Raw genomic sequence first — 18038 nt, forward strand, 5'->3', positions numbered from 1 at the left:
AAAAAGCGTCGTCACCGTGCGTATGGTCTATATGTGTGCATCCGGCACGCTGGCTTGCGGCAAACTGGATCTGCGTTTCTTCAAAAAGCCGTAGCTGGGAGAGAGCGTGAGGCTTCCGAAAGTTATGCCGTTATGGCGGCTGGCTCGTGCAGAGAGAGAGAAAGCCACGCGTTGATGTGTAAGTGCCATCAGGACTTCTGAGGGGCGGTGCCCCTTAGAGCGTCTATGTGGTAGAGCTAGCAGCCGGCGGCGAGTATCTCTCATTTCCGGATGGCGTCGCGGAAACGATAAAACGCCGCCGGCACATCGAGTGGGCGCGTGATTGCGGCACCGCCTCTGTCACCAGGACCCTGGAAGAGCTGTCAGCGCTGCGGGACAGCTGGCGAGACGCACGCCGCCGCTAAAGCTGCGGGTTCACGAACACCAGTCGTACTGTTTATTCTGTCTCTCTCAGTTTGAACAAAATAAACCCGTTGGTGTTGGAGAAGGTGGCATCGAATACTGCGCCGTGATTCAGTGTGCTTGACTGCGGCTTGCAACTCTGTATAGACGACTTGGATGTAACTACGAAAAAAAAAAAAAGGAAACCATGTCAGGCAGGACCAGCTCATGTTCTTGCTGTGTATATGGTAGAGCAGCGCCTAAAAATAGAGAAGGCGCTGGCTAGAAGATTCCAACACATGTAGCGGCTCACACTATATATATATATATATATATATATATATATATATATATATATATATATATCATCATCAGCCTGTCTACGCCCACTGCAGGGCAAAGGCCTCTCCCATGTTCCGCCAATCAACCCGGTCCTGTGCTTTCTGCTGCCACGTTATACCTACAAACTTCTTAATCTCATCTACCCACCTAATTTTCTGTATCCCCCTCACGCGTTTGCCATCTCTTGGAATCCAATCAGTTACCCTTAATGACCACCGGTTATCCTGCCGACGTGCTACGTGCCCGGCATCGACGAAGCCTATATAAACATAATGGAAGAAATCTACAGCGGATCCACAGCCACTATAGTCCTCCATAAGGAAAGCGACAGAATCCCAATAAAGAAGGGCGTACGGCAGGGAGACACGATCTCTTCAATGCTATTCACCTCGTGTTTACAGGAGGTTTTCAGGGCCCTAGATTGGGAAGAATTAGGGATAAGGGTTAATGGAGAGTATCTCAGTAACCTGCGATTCGCTGATGACATTGCATTGATGAGTAACACGGGAGACGAATTACAGCTCATGATTACTGAACTGGATACGGAAAGTAGAAGAGTGGGTTTGAAAATTAACATGCATAAAACTAAAGTAATGTGGAACAATCTTGGCAGAGAACAGCGCTTTGCTATAGGTGGCGAGACACTGGAAGTTGTAAAGGAGTACGTCTACTTAGGACAGGTAGTAACCGCGGAGCCGAACCATGAGAGTGAAATAACTAGAAGAATAAGGATGGGATGGGGCTCATTCGGCAAGCATTATCAAATCATGAACGGTAGTCTACCACTATCCCTCAAGAGGAAGGTATACAACAGCTGCATCTTACCGGTACTTACCTACGGAGCAGAAACCTGGAGACTTACAAAGAGAGTTCAACTTAAATTGAGGACGACGCAGCGAGCGATGGAAAGGAAAATGATAGGTGTAACCTTAAGAGACAGGAAGAGAGCAGAATGGGTCAGGGAACAAACGGGGGTTAAGGACATCATAGTTGAAATCAAGAAGAAATGGATATATATATATATATATATATATATATACATATATATATATATATATATATAATATATATATATATATACATATATATATATATATATATATATATATATATATATATATATATATATATACATATATATATATATACATATATATATACATATATATATATATATATATATATATATACATATATATATATATATACATATATATATACATATATATATATATATATACATATGTATATATATATATATATATATATATATATATATATATATATATATACATATATATATATATATATATATATATATATATATATATATATATATATATATATATATATATATATATATATATATATATCTTTTGATGTTTTTATTCAGCGCGCCTCAATTCCCACTCTCATGACAGCCATAAGTAATAATAATCGCTGGGGTATTACGTGTCCAAACCAAGATATCATGATGCAGCACGCCGTAGTAGGCGACTCGGGATTAATTTCGACCACCTGGGTTCCATTAACCTGCGCCTAGATCTAGGCACACGGGTGTTCTTGGCATTTTGTCCCCATCGTATTGCAGCCGCCCTGGTTTGGAGTTGAACCCGCGCCCTCGAGCTTATCAGCGGGACGCAGGAATAATTGGGCGACGAATGTACAAAGGGTATATGAAAGATTGCGACTACGTATAAAATTGGTAGGCAACTCAATCATTTCAATGATATTAAATGAAGACAATGGTGCAACAGGCGGATATCCAACGTTATGCCAAGGGTAAGCCAACGCTAGCGAACATATTAGCAATACAAATATTTACCGAACACTAGCCAACATTAGGCAATGCTAACGAATTATGGTTGCATTCAAGTAATTGGGCTAGGCCGCTTAACGTTTACCATTCACAAGTGGCGGGAGGCTACGCTGAGACACCCTTCCACTATCTCCGGCGTAAGCCTAAATGTCGAGAGAAGAAAAATTGAAGAACTGCACCAACTACAACAACTCTCTTTGAAAGAGAGAAAGTTTATGGAATATTGGAACACCCAGCCTATATACAGACTTCATAAGCCACTCCGGGTGTACCGTAAAATCCCGAGCAAGCGCCTCCCTCCTTTTTGCGTGAGATTTGAAACATGCGCCAATGACAGAGCAAGCGCCCCCGACATCCCCTCCCGCCATTTTCACTGTTTAGGAAACAGTGAATGCATGCGTACTGAATAGAGCAATTTATTAGAAGCACGGGTGTGCACGGATGTGAGCAATGCGGTCTATACAACACACGCATGCTTTGTAACTGCGGTGGCTAAAACAAACAAACAACAAAAAAAAACAAGGAAAAGAAAATAACATCGAGAAATGCCAGCGAAGAGGGGTTCTCTGGTATAAGTTCATACACCACGCTAAGCTGCCATAGCGCCCTGCATTCAGTCCATCTAAATTGTATTACAAGTGACACGTCAATAAACTCGCCCAGCAACAAGCCTTACTCAGGTTTTACATTACACATGCACCGCTCTCGGAGTCCAGAACGAATAAACCAATGTTTCGTATGAAGCCATGTCGCTATGCCGACGATTTGCTGTCTTCTCAATTCTATTTATGCGGGCGTCTCCGCTCCTTAAGTGCATTTCTTAAAATGGTAATTAAACCTGCAAACGTTGAATAATTTATTCGTTCTAAGGAACGAAACGATGATGAATGTGATAGCAGAACCTGAACAAAGCTTCGAAAGTCGCACTCCCGAAAAGCGCGCTTCGGTTCCTCCGCATCGGTCAACGTTTTAGTTTTTCCTTCCTTCCTTCCGCGCGAAACGGCGCACTGGTGTGCTCTTCCCCTTCCCCACTCCCTCCTCCATCCTATCGAAGATTGGATGCACGCCCTACGGGCGCTGAGAAACAGAGGAAATGGGAGCGGCTTCCTCGGGCAATCTTCTCGCAGCTCTCGCTTCTCCGGGCGAATGTCACCTGGGCGACCGACGCTCCTCACGGCCTTGGCAATCCATCATACCCGCGGCGCGCCTGCCGGGGCTGGCCACGTCTAGGTTGCTGCTACGCTGCCACCTCCTCCTCGTTTTCGGGGGATGCCAGCAGCGAACCGAGCCAGCTAGAGCGCTCACGTGAGCACGGCTGGCGGCCTCGTCGACAGACACACACCGAGCTGCGTCACACCGAGGCACCCAAACAAAACAATAAAGAGAGAGAAAGAGAACGTGGCGTGCGGAGGGCTGAATTTCGTAGAGAGAAAGGGGGAAAGAGCGGGAAAGCCTCGTCGACGTCGCTAGGCCCTCCTGCGCATCTTCTCCGGGCTCTCTCCAAGCGAGCGCGAGATGAAATGGATACGGAACGCGAGCGGACGCGACAGGCGCGCAGATTGTGTCTCTCATCTCTCGCTTCCTCCTCTCCCTCATCCCACGAGCGCTGTCGGGGAGAGTCCGTCACTCTGCTGCGCACGCGATCGAGACGCCTTTTCTGACGCTCGTTGATCGATGCCGGATTTTTTTTTTTCTATTCTCAAGGACGAGATCGGTCTCGTTTCGATTGGCATGAAACTGGCCGCACGGCGACACGTTGTCTAGACGAGTTCTTTTTATACCTGCTCTCTTTGCCTTCTTATTTTCCGTCCGGAGCAACTGCGCAGATCGTCTAAGTTTCCGTGATCACCTTGTTTTCTCGCTTACTACCTATATGCCTCTTAACCTGGACGGAGTCGTCACTTCACCTCTTTAAAAAGAATAGTTTTTCGAGATTTTGTAGTCGATTCGGGACGCTCTGGGTGCCTCAATATGCCTGACCAGCAGCATTGTCGTTGGGTGCGGTGGCGCTGCTGTGCGCAAATTTTACGGGGCGAATGCTAATCAAATGCATACCAAGGTTTGTTTCAAGAGTTGCAATAATTAGTGTTGTGGGAATGTTTTGTCGTCATCTCCTTTAAGTAGGTTACTCGACTACCAGAAGTCTCGGTGTACACATCTCGATCATTGGCGTGGCCGTGGGGAGGGGAGGTGAAGGTTCGAACCCCTTACCCCCAAATTTTTTGTTGCAATCTTGCATGTGTATATATACACACACGAACATACATAAAGTTTGGTGTCACTCCCTGCCCCCTCCGAAAAAAGATTTGTGGCTACGCCTTTGATCTCAATCTATAATATCGAACTCCGCTGGAGTACAAGTGCAATAAGCGAGCCTTAAAGTGTCTTGGTTGATGGAGGCGAAATGCTATAGAGGCCCGTGCACTGTGCGATGTCAAAGGACACCAGATAGTCGGAATTTCCGGAGCCGTCCCCTACGGCATCCCTCACAATCATATCGTGGTTTTAGGACGTAAAATCCCAGAAATTATTATTAAAGTGTCTTAGTTTTGCGACGAAAACTTATTGACGAGCGATGCCCTCCGCACATTCGAAGGCCGCAAGCAAATAGGCACTCAGGCTATTCCGAAAAGCAAAACGTCATCGTCCGACTTCCATCTGTATAGACTTTCAATTTTCTAGTCCTGGACCTATAGTTACAGCGACTGCAATTTAGGGCCCTGTTTAGACTATAGGAAAAAGAAAACGTTTCAAGTGGTAGCCAAATTCCTTACCTCAAGTTTCGCGCCGTTGAAGGCAATTGTGCAGTTTTCCACCCGATTCTTTCGTGAACGGGCGTACGGCGTCTTAGTAGACGGCATCTTTGCGACTTAATTGTGCAATATGTATAGCTTTCGTGAGCGATTATGCCTGCTTTATATCGCAATGGCGTCGTCGATCACCGGAGAACTGACGGTGGGCGCCACCAAGCCTACACGCATTATTAACCCAACCTGTTTGCTGTGGTTTACCTATCCACCAATGCATCAACCGTCCACATGAAGGTGCTTGTTAAACGTTATGAAAGAAACCATCACTGAGTCGCGGATCTCGCATCCGTTACTGTGAAACATTGTTCGTTACACAAATGAATTTTCAGCAGTCAACAGAATATTGTTTTAGCGTCCATCCGAATAGGTTTGACTCTTAACCCGCGTCTGGCGTAAGAAAGAAAGAAAGAAAGAAAGAAAGAAAGAAAGAAAGAAAGAAAGAAAGAAAGAAAGAAAGAAAGAAAGAAAGAAAGAAAGAAAGAAAGAAAGAAAGAAAGAAAGAAAGAAAGAAAGAAAGAAAGAAAGAAAGAAAGAAAGAAAGCACTGCGGGATATATCCATCATGCGTCAGTGAACGAGTGGCTTTATCAACCAGAGACAGGTGTGGCCAGGATTCAAGAGCTTTCTTCTTCGAAAGTGTTCTAGAGGCCAGTCGTCGCGTTGATGCGGACTGCAAAAAGATGCGATCAACTGCTTAGCAAATCAATGGATTTTTCGGCGATGGTCGTACTCAGAGAATCACAACATGACATCTTCACCCGCATATCCGTGTTGTAATATAAAACTCCCATAGAAGGCGACAACCACTGTTCAGATTTTTGTTTTTGTTTTAGGGGCGAAGCTCCTTATAGCGGCACCCGTTCGTCCCTCGTAGCCTAGTATGTAACCAGTCTTACGCTTTGACCTGCAAGGTGGTGCCGGTGGGAGATTTTTCCTGTGCGTTGTTGAACAATAAAAAATTCGCAGCGTTAGCTAAAAGCCGACTTTTTCTGTCTCTCATTCCCATTAGCAGCCATTGTTTACCTCCACCGAGTCTACTCCTGTTGAGGATGTGTCAAGGGTCGATCGACAGATCATCCCGATGCTGCGATCCCTCGTTGCTGTCATGGCAGACCTACTAAGAAGCCTGGGAACTCCAACCGCTCGAAGCGGGTTACAGGTGTTGGACGCGCTGAGCCCAGTCCTCGCCTCCCTCGCGTAGAGCCATGGCAGGAGATCAACAATCGTTCCGCAAAGAGGTCAGAGAAGCATCAGTCATCCAGTGGAACGCAAGAGGACTTAGATCACGGATTTCTGATTTTCGTCAGTACGTGTTTTCCAACCGTTTCCCCATCATCGTAATATGTGAACCGAAATTATCAAACCCGATCAGGCTATCCGGCTACGAGTCAATCCCGTCCAAAACCAGCAACGAAAGCAGCAAGGTCATTGTGTATATTCGTAGGGAGCTTACATACATCATTCAACCTGTGTCGCCTCATGATGAGAACCAATATGTTTGCCTGACTGTGAAGCAGAAAACCCTCACCTTCACATTAGTAGGTGTCTACTTATCTCCCTCAGCCCGTTTTGATCGAAAAAGACTGGATGACATACTTGCGAACATCCCGGATCCGTGGATAATTACAGGGGACTTCAACGCCCACCACCCAATCTGGGGAAGTTCAAAAGTCAACGCCACGGGCCGGAGACTGGCATCATTTGTGTCGGCTCATGAACTGTCCTCTACTTAATGATGGGAGTCCTACATTTCTACGAGGATCAACGTACAGCAGCTGCTTGGACTTGACGTTTGTGTCACGTCGCTTCGCCACAAGCGTTAGGTGGTTTTTAGACATCGAGACACATGGTAGCGACCACATCCCCAGTTATCTCACCATCAAAGGCTTTGCTAATGGCCACCCGCCGAAAACCGTCCGGAGGATCGATCTGTCAGCATTCACAACTAACGTTGAACACGCTTGTGAAAAGGGCTTATCCTCTGGCATTGAGCAAGCGATTAAAGAAGCAGCGCAGAGTGCGATGCGCACGCTGACATGTTCTACAAGGCCCTCAGAACGGATGTGGAGTTAGAGCGACTCCGTGCGATTCGTCGGCGTGCGGAGCGCAGATATCGACGCACAAAATCCATTCAGATCTGCGGATAGCTAGGCGCATGCAAAGAAGATCCAGCGTCGTATGGACAACCTGGAGTTCAGCGGTGGGCGAAGTTTTTGCGAGTCTCTAGACCCTCGCAAACCACTTTCTCAAATATGGCGAACCGTGCGAGGCCTACGCATTTTTCCCGAACAACGTTTTCCGTTTAAAGCCTTGGCCCTTTTCCAACGTAGAAGGATATCGAGGTAGCGGAAGATTTTTGTAGGAAGATTGCAGGCCCGTCAACTTGCACAGGAGCCCTTACTGCTGATGACACGCCACATTCCCTTGACCCGCACATGGACCTGCCTTTTCCATGGAAGAGCTGGATGCGGCTCTTGCTTTATGCAATCGATCGTCGTCGCCTGGACCGGATGGCATATCATACCGCCTATTACGCAATCTCGGTGATCGAGCACGAAGCGCTTGCTGGACGTGTTCAATGAGTCCTGGAGAGACGGAACGGTCCCCAGAGAATGGAAAACAAGCCGTTTGGTTCCACTTCTCAAACCTGGAAAATCACCTCTAGAGCTTACGTCATACCGCCCAATAGCGCTGGCTAGCTGCGTAGGGAAGCTGATGGAGAAATGATCCTTGCCAGACTCGAGTGGTTCCTAGAACGCTACAGAGTATATCCAGACGCCATGGCCGGTTTTCGTCGTCTTCGTAGCTCCATTGACAATGTCATTGACCTGGTGACCTACGTACAACACCAGAAAATGAGTAGACGGCTATCTGTCGCACTATTTTTAGATGTCAAAGGGGCATATGATAATGTTTCTCACGAAGCCATACTTGACGCCCTCGAGTCGGTTGGTTTGGGTGGACGAGTGTACCGCTGGATCTGTTGCTACCTACATATGAGATCACTGTTTGTGCAAACTGATGATGGGCCGACTTCTGAGCATTACACACACCGTGGCGTTCCTCAAGGTGGTGTATTGAGCCCCACACTATTCAGCCTGGTTCTGATCGGTCTCGTGGAACGCATACCAGATTCCGTGCAGATATCTCTCTATGCAGATGATATTTGTGCTTGGACGTCAGGTGTAACACGCCCTCAGGTACGTGCGAGGCTCCAAAAAGCAGCGAATTCAGTATCGGCGTACCTTAGAGAACAAGGCCTCGAGATTTCTCCTGAGAAATCGGCGCTGGTTGCGTTCACGCGGAAGGCAATGACGTCATATCCCATCGCCATCGATGGACGCAATGTTTGCTACGCCAGGACGCACAGGTTTTTGGGGGTCACGATCGATCGAAACCTCTGCTGGAGTCCCCATGTGGCCACTCTAAAGAAGCGCCTAACGGCCATCGCACAACTTTTCAAGTTCCTCGGAGGAAAAACGTGGGGCACATCAGTGCACGCGATGCTGCAGCTATACAAAACGCTGTTTCTGGGATACCTGCGGTATAGCTTGCCGGTTCTGACGAACGCTTGCAAAAGCAGTTATATCGCACGATCGAAAACGCCAGGGCCAGGCACTCAGAGTTTGTCTTGGATTACCACGCTGCACATCAACAGCCGCAACCATCGCAATTGCCAAAGATCATCCGGCCACGGTGCACATTACATTGGAGGTGCTTAGAGCTCACATTAGGCACCTTGCTCGCGCCCCTGCCCACCATCTTGCTTCGCTTCCAGAAGATCGACCGAGTACCTCCTTCTGTAAGAGAATATTGACTTACCGAGAGTGCCTTCCAACAGCCTACACGCCTCCGGAACGGATTCTAACACCCCCTTGGTGCTTGGACCGACCAAAACTGCTCTTGACAGTGCCGGGGATTCGCAAGAAGGCGGAGCTCTCATCGCCAGCTTTGAAGCAGATGACTCTACTCATGTTGCACGAAGATTACAAAGATCATGTTAAACTTTACACGGATGGCTCGACAACTGTTGGAGGATCTGCAGGAGCTGTGATCTTCCCAGCAAGAGCCGAAAACATACAGTTTTCGAACGTCACACAAGACAACATCGACAGCCGTGGAGCTTGCGGCACTCCGCAGCGCACTCCGCAGGATTTATCGAGAAGCGCCACAAAAATGGGGCATTTTTACTGATTCGAAACCAGCTCTGCAGTGTCTTCGAACTGCTCTACGTCGTGGGGCTCAAGACCAATTGGTGCTGGAAATACGACAACTGTACCATCAACTAATAGACGAAGGACATGCTATAACTTTTCAGTGGTTGCCAGGCCACTGCGGCATCATCGGTAACGAGCATGCCGACGATGCAGCTAAGAATGCTCACGAAAATGGCGTGATAGAACCTATCCCACTGTCAAGAAGCGACGCAGCAGCAAAGATTAATACGCTTGCGCATGATGTCGCAAGGTCTATGTGGAACACGCCCGGTTTTCTCCACACCCGTCTTCACCGCCTGGATCCATGCCTACGACTCAGCATTCCATCTGGCCTGCCCCGATCCGAGACGACCCTTCTCTGCCGCATGTGGCTTGGGGTGTCTTTTACGAACGCCTTTGCGTGCCGCATCGGAATGAGAGACAGCGCTGCATGTGAATATTGTGGCAATGACGAAACCATTGAACACATTTTATGTCAGTGCCCTCAATACAGCTCTGAGAGACAATCCCTCGCAGCAGTGTTTGCTCGCCTCGACGACCAGCCGCTCTCTGAGCAGTCAATCTTGGAATGTCGGAACGATCGAGCTTCACGCCAGAAAGCAACGAAGGCGCTGATGAAGTTTCTGCGAGCGACCCGCCTCGTTGAACGATTGTGACACTCCTGTGTGTGTGTGTGCGCGTTTGTGCTTCCCTCCCTCCCTATCCCATCCCTCTCTTTCTAACTTTTCTGTCTCCCCTTACCCCTTCCCCAGTGCAGGGTAGCAAACCAGATATGTTTTCTGGTTAACCTCCCTGCCTTTCCGCATTACATTTTTCTCTCTCTCTCTCTCCAAGGTAGTGCCTGGTGAGATTTCTCCTGTGCGTGATTAAACAATAAAAATTTTGTTCAAAACGCCGTTGATTGATGAAATAAACCAACAAAAGACGGCAGATGTTTTGTAAAAGCAAAACGAAAGAACGCCAGATGTTTCTAAAGCAAAACGAAAAGACGCCAGCTGCTTAACGAAAGACGCCAGATGTTTTCTAAGCAATGGTTTTCTAAACAATGAAAATTCACAGCGTACGTACATGTAAAATTAAAGTGCGCTGCAAGTCGTCATAACTCATCGAACCTTTAGTATAAACGCGCCCGACCTCACGTCGGTGATGATGTACTGGGCAGAATTCACGGAAGATTCACGGTTTACCGATGAACCTCCGCAGCTTCGCCCACTCATCATCATTCACTCCGTGGATATGCTGTGATTTTTTTCCATAGAAATCACTGAGACGAAAGAGATGCGGGACACAGACGCCTTGTTCGTCTTCTTGCGCCAGATTAGTTCAGCTCTAAGTTCAGCCCTAATGGATCTGGTCACGAAAGGGCGTGGGCTGATTAGCTTGCGACACTCGATCGTACCGGATTTATTATTGAGGTTAGAGCAAATACCCGTTCGGAGCCCTCCGCAGCGCTCGAGGGTCGAACTACTATACTTCGACAGCTGCCTCCGGAACCTTAGAGAAGATGAAGGAGCAAAAGCATCAGCAACGGCAGTACGTAGCAGCAACAAAACAAACAGAGCGTCATGTTTGCCTAGTAATTGGCGCACCCTCGCTCCCTTACCTCGAAGGCTCTATATAACGCGAACGCGCATCAGACCAAAGCGAGCAATAACTCAACAATGTGGCGGCGAGCGTGCGCTAGAACGTGCGGAATATGGAGGGGCCTGGCGGCGGCGCTGCGCTGCCTTCTTCTGTGCCTTTTGCGCCGATTAAAAATCTGGAACGGAGCTGCAGCGGGCCCTCTCGGGGACCAGGCGGCGTTGGCAAGAGAAGAACGCGAGGAACGCTCTCGAGTTTCGTTCGTCGTGCCGCGGTCGGGTCTTATCGGCGGGTCTCATCGGGAGGCCCGGCTCTCGTACGCACACAGTTATGATGTGTACGGCGGCAGCGGATGGTTGCCTTCCCCCCTCCCCCACCACCACCACGAACCATCACATCGTGTAGCCTCTCTCTCGGGCACGCACGCACTCCTGCTCTCTCTCTCTTTATTTCCCTCGCTCTCTTCTTCCCAATTGCTCGCTATTACCCGCGCTCTTGGCGGCGTCGACAGGCAGGGCTATTGCTTCGGACTCGGCTGCTTCTTCCGTGACGGCTCTAGTGCTGGTGACGGCGGCGGCCTTTTCTTCGGCGAGCCAGGCCCGTCGTTCGAGATGATCGGCCTTCGGATCCGCCGAGCTGATCAGGCCGCTGCTGCAGTGGAAGCGAAGCTGTGCGTTCGGGTCTTGGGACTCTCGCCTCGTGTGGCGCAGGCAACCACCGGCAGTTCCTTGATGGCCGGTTGTTTGCTTTTGCGACGCAAGGAAGGGGAGGTATATAGAGAACAGGATGCATCGCATCGGGATGCCTTCATGTTTGACCCCAGCGGGAAGGATGTATTGTTCTTGGCTGCTTCGCTGGGGATGTTGTGGAGGATCGAGGTTTCGTGCGCTGAATCGAAAAGTATGCGGGAGAATGTTGGCGGCGTTACATAGTCTACCTCCTTTAAAGGAAACGAGGTTGGAACGTTCTTTATTCGGAGTGAGAATGCTTCAGTATTATCTCTGATTGCTCTAAACGAGGACCCAGGGATATTGCTGGAGTCACAGTGGTACAGAGCGAGCTTTATCCGTTTGATCTGACGCCTCGGAATGGGGCTTCTTGTTTAGGTCTCAAAGGGATTCCGCCGCGCGGCTCTGAAGTTATGCGAGGTGCTGTTGACTGATAAACTGTCTCAGCTGCCTTATTCTGAAGGGTTAGAAATGCGGAAAAAGGAGAGTCACCCGTGGACTGCCTAGATTTTTTTCGCATCAAACGGTATACCGCCGAATCAGGAAGATAGACGTCAAATGCCGAAGTGATTTAGGACGAAATGAGAGCATGGGAATTTCACCTTATACGCGTGCTAAAGCCTCGTATAGGTATCGTCCACACGAATTCAATATGCATCAACCGTTTCTCCGCGGTATCAGCCTATACTATATAAAAAGAATCGACTTCTTTCCTAGATTTATTGTTCTGATAACGTGCTCTAGGTCATCCTAATGTATAGGATCCCTCAACTCGGTTAGCCCTCCACTGACGGTGTATCTAGAGCTCTGACCTCTTGCGTCGGCTTCAGGTCGATAACAAACACATTCTCTCCTTAGTAAACGAATGTTGGCTGTAAGGAGTTGGACCACACTATGATCACAATCAATTCTATGTGAGCTGTTGTGTATGATGTAGTTTTCATTTCAATGTACACACTGCAATCTTACGACCGTGTATTTTATTAGAACACTTTGAACCTGCCAGTGATATCACAGGCGAGTCACTGGGTAAACCTAACTTAATCCCTTTGAAAACGCTCTTTTGCTTGTGACTGCGCACGTTCCTTGGCTTCATACGAAAAAAAAAAGATGAATTTTAAATTCGATGTTGTTGTTGAAGTTTTAGGCGACTTCCGAACTCTGATAGGTAAGGTGACTACTGAAGGTCTGTATACGCGCAGCATTCATTTTCTGTTTTTCTACTGCTGGCGATGTCGTCGCTTGAGATATACCGTTACTCTGAATTATGCCGCAGTCACCACTGATTCTTCCACAATACGTCTGTGAGGTTGTGAAGTGAAGCGAACACGGTGAAATTAACGCATTGTACGTGATACGGAGAAGGGCTAAACTGTGGCATATTAGCGCAGAAAATTGGCTGCCGAAGGAAAGAAAACTAGCAGTGAAAGGCAACTTGTTATGCAGTGTTGAGTTAAGCAAATGTGAAGGGACGTGTTTGGTTCGAGTGTCGCCAGACAACGGGAGAACTGTGGGATTCCTTGTGCACTCGTTTTGATTACGCTAGTATTATTTTAATGCTGTTGTCGTTTAAATAAATACTTGTGTATACTTTAACTGCTGTACGATGGCTAGGTGCTGTTGCCCGTAGAGAGACATTGTCGCCGCGCTTGTGTTCCTGTGTGTATATGTATGTTACTGTTAAATATTTCCCTTTTTCTATTTATTTATCTCTTTGTTGACTAACGAATTCATGGTTTCGGTATGGACGTAGCTTAGCCTCCAACATTCTCCCGATTTAAAAGCAGTAATACAAGTGAAAGGAAGTTTACTGGACGAGCCTGACGAGCGGCCGTAGGAATCGACAAGGTGTACGTCCGCATCGAAAAGCGCACTGGCCTGGCGATACAGCTTGCATCTGTGATGTCAATCTCCTCCACGTTTTCTTTATGTAAGTAACCATGCTGGTGGTGGTTCTGGTAATGATAACAATTAATTCGACAGAAATATTCGTTATGCAACAATGACGCCGACTACCTCCGACCATGTATAGAAGCAATGCTAATCCAAAGAAAACGTCTGTGGAAAGGCAATTTCGAAATACGGACGCAACTGCATGCACATATTCTCTTATCGCATACACCGCTGTTTTGCGTATACGTATCGCTTCGAGCCTGCTCAGCAAGGAGTTCACTACGTGCACTGTCGCCAAGCACGTACAATCTGCCCCGCTAGCGGGCACGCGCTTCACTCCGGCGCCTGCCGAACGCAGTCCCGCGATGCAATCTTATGTACACCGCCTCGGCCGCACGACTCCAAGGGGGCCTTCGTCCGCACTTGCCGGCGCACTGTATCTTTCTGCTGCGACGACCCACGTGCACTGCCTTCCTGCGGCCATATTTCGTGGTCGCAATTTGTTCCGAACGTCCGCTCGTCGTTTAGTGCAGCTGCGTGTGTATCTCTGTGCGGTCGTTCAGCGCCGATCTGTTCTGCGCATGTGCTTTAAGGGCACGCACCCATCGTGTTTGTGCACGAGCAAGTGGAGCTGCGATTTCGAAGATCGCGCGTGCATGTACGCGTATATACACGTATGAGCGAGTATCAATGCGGTATTCATGTCCGCGCTGCCGTGCGGCTTTACTGCTGGGTGGTCTCTCGCATATGCGCAAGTGCTCGCTCGCGAAAATGGCTCTGCTCTATACAGCTGCTCTCTCTGCTTACGTCCACTGCCGCGTAAGCGTTGATGGAGACGGAGATAACGGTCAGTTAAACGATGATGAGATGCGAGAGATAACAGAAGGTCCTTGGACGACGTGTTTGATTTACGGCCGATTGTGGTTACTGCTCGCCTCATATAGACTCGGATCACTGCAATATGACGAAGGTAGGCGAGGGAGTGTGTGTGTGTGTGTGTGTGTGTGTGTGTGTGTGTGTGTGTGTGTGTGTGTGTGTGTGTGTGTTGGAGGTGTGGGGTTGGGGAAGAGGGAGTTTAGCAGCAATATCATGGTTTCGTGACCTCCGCTGCGCACGGACGCTCTGGTTGCCACTGCCCACTTCTCATTCTCGCTATGTTGGACAGTCGGGCCGATGCCTGAATGTTAGGCTTAGAGAGCACCACAGCTCCCTCAAAGGAACGGCCTATTCGCACCTGGCGATGCATTGCCGTGATTGCGGATGTGAACCTGGTTTATCTGACACTTCAGTAATTTTCAGACACGATAATAAACTAACAAGGGAGATAGTCGAAGCCTATCTGATTAAAGAGAAAGGCGACGGGTGTGTCAGCCAGCCTTCACTGAGTCTGTTGGAATGCGAATATAATCTACTGCAGAAATCTGGCGTCATACCAAAGTGATTTTGTGGTGTTTTTCTTGGGCTTTTCTGAGCAGTCTGCGCAAGTGTGCACGCATGTGCGCCATCTAATAGGGATTACCTTTTTCCAATCTTTCTTGTAATAAATTTCAGTTTCAAGTTAGCGCTCGTCGTGTCCACTCTTTTTCGTTTGTCCCTGTTTTTTAGCGCTTTGAAGTTGTGCCATGATATACAGAAGAAATGAATACAGCCTTATACTGCATTCACACATCTATGGGGCAGCCAACAAGAAAAGCGACCGTGCAGTTATAGCACGCTATAGCAGTGCCGTTGCCTCTTGCTGAGGTATGGTATAAAGTGCCCACTGACTTACTTTTAATGTGCGGGTGTACCTCCACCAGTTCATTGCCATTAATTTGAGAGAAAGTCGCAGAAATGCGTTTAGTTACAATGACCTTATCATTGCTTAGGTGTTCTCTATAACTGGACGTATACTATACAATACAAAACATATCTCTCGTTAGATAACTAGCATTTCGGAACGAAATGAGTGCAATCTCGATCTCGAGGATATATATATAAAGAAATGGCTGCGGAGGATAAGAAGGCAGGCATTAAACACATACACATAACAAAAAGAGACTGGATTGAAAGTGGTGAGGTCCTGAATAGGTTAGAAACAAAAGAAAGACAACTTGCGAAGCATCCTCCGTTAAGTGCCGTTTTCTTGTCTTCGATCTGTTCCCAAGCAAACAATGACTGCACCCGTGCGAAGACGAAATAGCAGAGCAGTGCGCAGTGATTACCTGCCAACTCGCGAAGAGCAATCGAACCCTCCGCGCGCTGCAGGAAAGACACCATTTCTGATGCGGGGCATAAAGCATATGGGCAAAACTACACGGGGACTCCGAGCCTTGAGACAAAAAACGTGGAAAATGACCTCACGTATGAAGAATAAGATAAAGGGGGAGGGCGTGGTTGAGGGCTTGGGAAAGACCCTGCACTGTGCGTGCACCCGACGGAGACCAGTGGGCCGTGGAGTGGCAGAGAGAGAGAGAGCAGTTTATGGCATAGGGCTGTCTTCGCCAGCGTCCGCAGCCCGCCGACCTAATAACAGGTTTCAGAACTACGGACTGTTCCCTGACTGCTGCTTACGGGAGAAAACGAGGGCAGGAAGCAAAGTATACAATACTGAAGGGATACGCGGGTGGATGTCATAACGAGAAGGAACGTTGTTGAAGTGATACGTACCGCAACAGAAATATAAACTGAGAAGCCATATGACAGGTAAGCTGCCTTACATGTCGAAGTCAGTGTACACGACGTGATCTCTGAGAGCACAGACTGCGTATTAAAAGCGAATAAATGTAAAAGTGCCCTGATGGCATTGAGTGGACATTTCAAAATCCAAACAGAAAGCGAGAGAGAACATGCAATGTCACCTTGTACTGCAGGAATGACGCTTAACGTTTACAAGCAAAAAGAAGAGTGGGCAACTATTTCAGGTATGTTCAGTGGTGAAGGCAGGAGGTGTGTGTATGTGCCGGGGGGGGGGGGGGGGGGGCGAGCTGCCAAGCGTCATCCGGTACTCGAAACAGCACTTTCGTTTCACCAAATGACGCTGGCGACGAGAAGGGACAAGCTGCGGAGAGGCACGTACACTTTCGCATGACCTGATTTGACTCACGCAGCAACAGTAGTGATAGCACTCCAATCGCGTTGGGTATATAAAAACCTGAGGACCTCTACTGCTTCCACCCTGAGCGGAAGAACAGCGCAGAGCTTTCTTCGTGAGGTGCCCCCTGGAAGTGAAGGCATAGGCGGCCAGGCAAATCGATGCGAACGGGACACCGCGAGACAGAGACAGAAGACGTAAAAGAGTGGCCACTTAGGAGCAGTCTTCTTGCTCTTGCCATCCAATCCATCGTTAACCACGAAGAACCTGAAATAACAAGAGAAGACAACTTATAAATAGTGGAGTTGATATGGGCAATCGAACGACTCGGGCATCCCCGGGTTCTCTCGGTTTCTCTCTTCCACTCCCTTTCCCTCTTATCTTTTTTTTTTATGTCTTTCTGTGTCTGAGCGTCGAAGGAGCTTTCTCCACCCACGTGCTTGTTATCGCTGTCATTAGGGCCATTATACCTGGGTGCCCCGTCCTGTCCGCCTCGGGCACGGAGCGCCCACTGCAGCCGCCGCAGTTCCACAGCCTCGCAGTGTGCACCTCAGTTGGTATAAGGCGAGGGGAACCTATCCTCTCCCCTCGAGGGCAACAGCAGCGGCAGTTTACAAGACAGTTCATGCGCAGCTCGGCCGTGCGCGGGTCTGTGCTTCCTTACGACCTCCCCCTTGTTACTTTCTTTGTACATACTTGCCGTGTCGTCCTTGTCTAGTCCTTTTTTATGAGGCGTATAAAAGACCATTAAACTCCCGCGAGACCCACGCCTGACGAGGTCCCACTCTCCTTTCTTTTTTCTCTTTGTCTTCGAAGCGGTTTTCACTTTTTGTTTGGCTCCTTTATGAACACCTTCGTCCGTGTTTGAGCCCTCGTGCACGCACTGTTCTCACCGTAATGCCCCAACGGCGCTTTTCTCTTTACGAGCTTGCTCGCTGACCGCTCGATTATGCATTGTTGACAGTGAGCGCCAGTGCTTGAGCCGGGGTATTCTTCCTCGTTCCTTGATCGTAACTATACGCGTCTCTTAGTTTATTTTTATGAACGGCGCTGCAAGACTTCACGAACGATGCTCTCATTTCAGAATTTCAGCGGTTTTGATTTTTGATCTCACGTGCGCTGCCGTGAGACTGTCAGCAGCGGATGTTTCTGCCAGGTTTATCGTATATCCTCATGTTTGTATTCGCTAAGTTAC

General features: G+C 48.3%; 1 protein-coding gene across 1 annotated transcript in view; it reads left to right on the forward strand.

Annotated features, from left to right (window-relative positions):
* Positions 1–18038, forward strand: part of LOC119397465 (probable serine/threonine-protein kinase tsuA) — a 38688-nt gene that overhangs the window by 927 nt on the left and 19723 nt on the right. The window lies entirely within an intron of this gene.

The sequence above is a fragment of the Rhipicephalus sanguineus genome, chromosome 6 (genome assembly GCF_013339695.2).
Source record: "Rhipicephalus sanguineus isolate Rsan-2018 chromosome 6, BIME_Rsan_1.4, whole genome shotgun sequence".
Taxonomy (NCBI): Eukaryota; Metazoa; Arthropoda; class Arachnida; order Ixodida; family Ixodidae; genus Rhipicephalus; species Rhipicephalus sanguineus.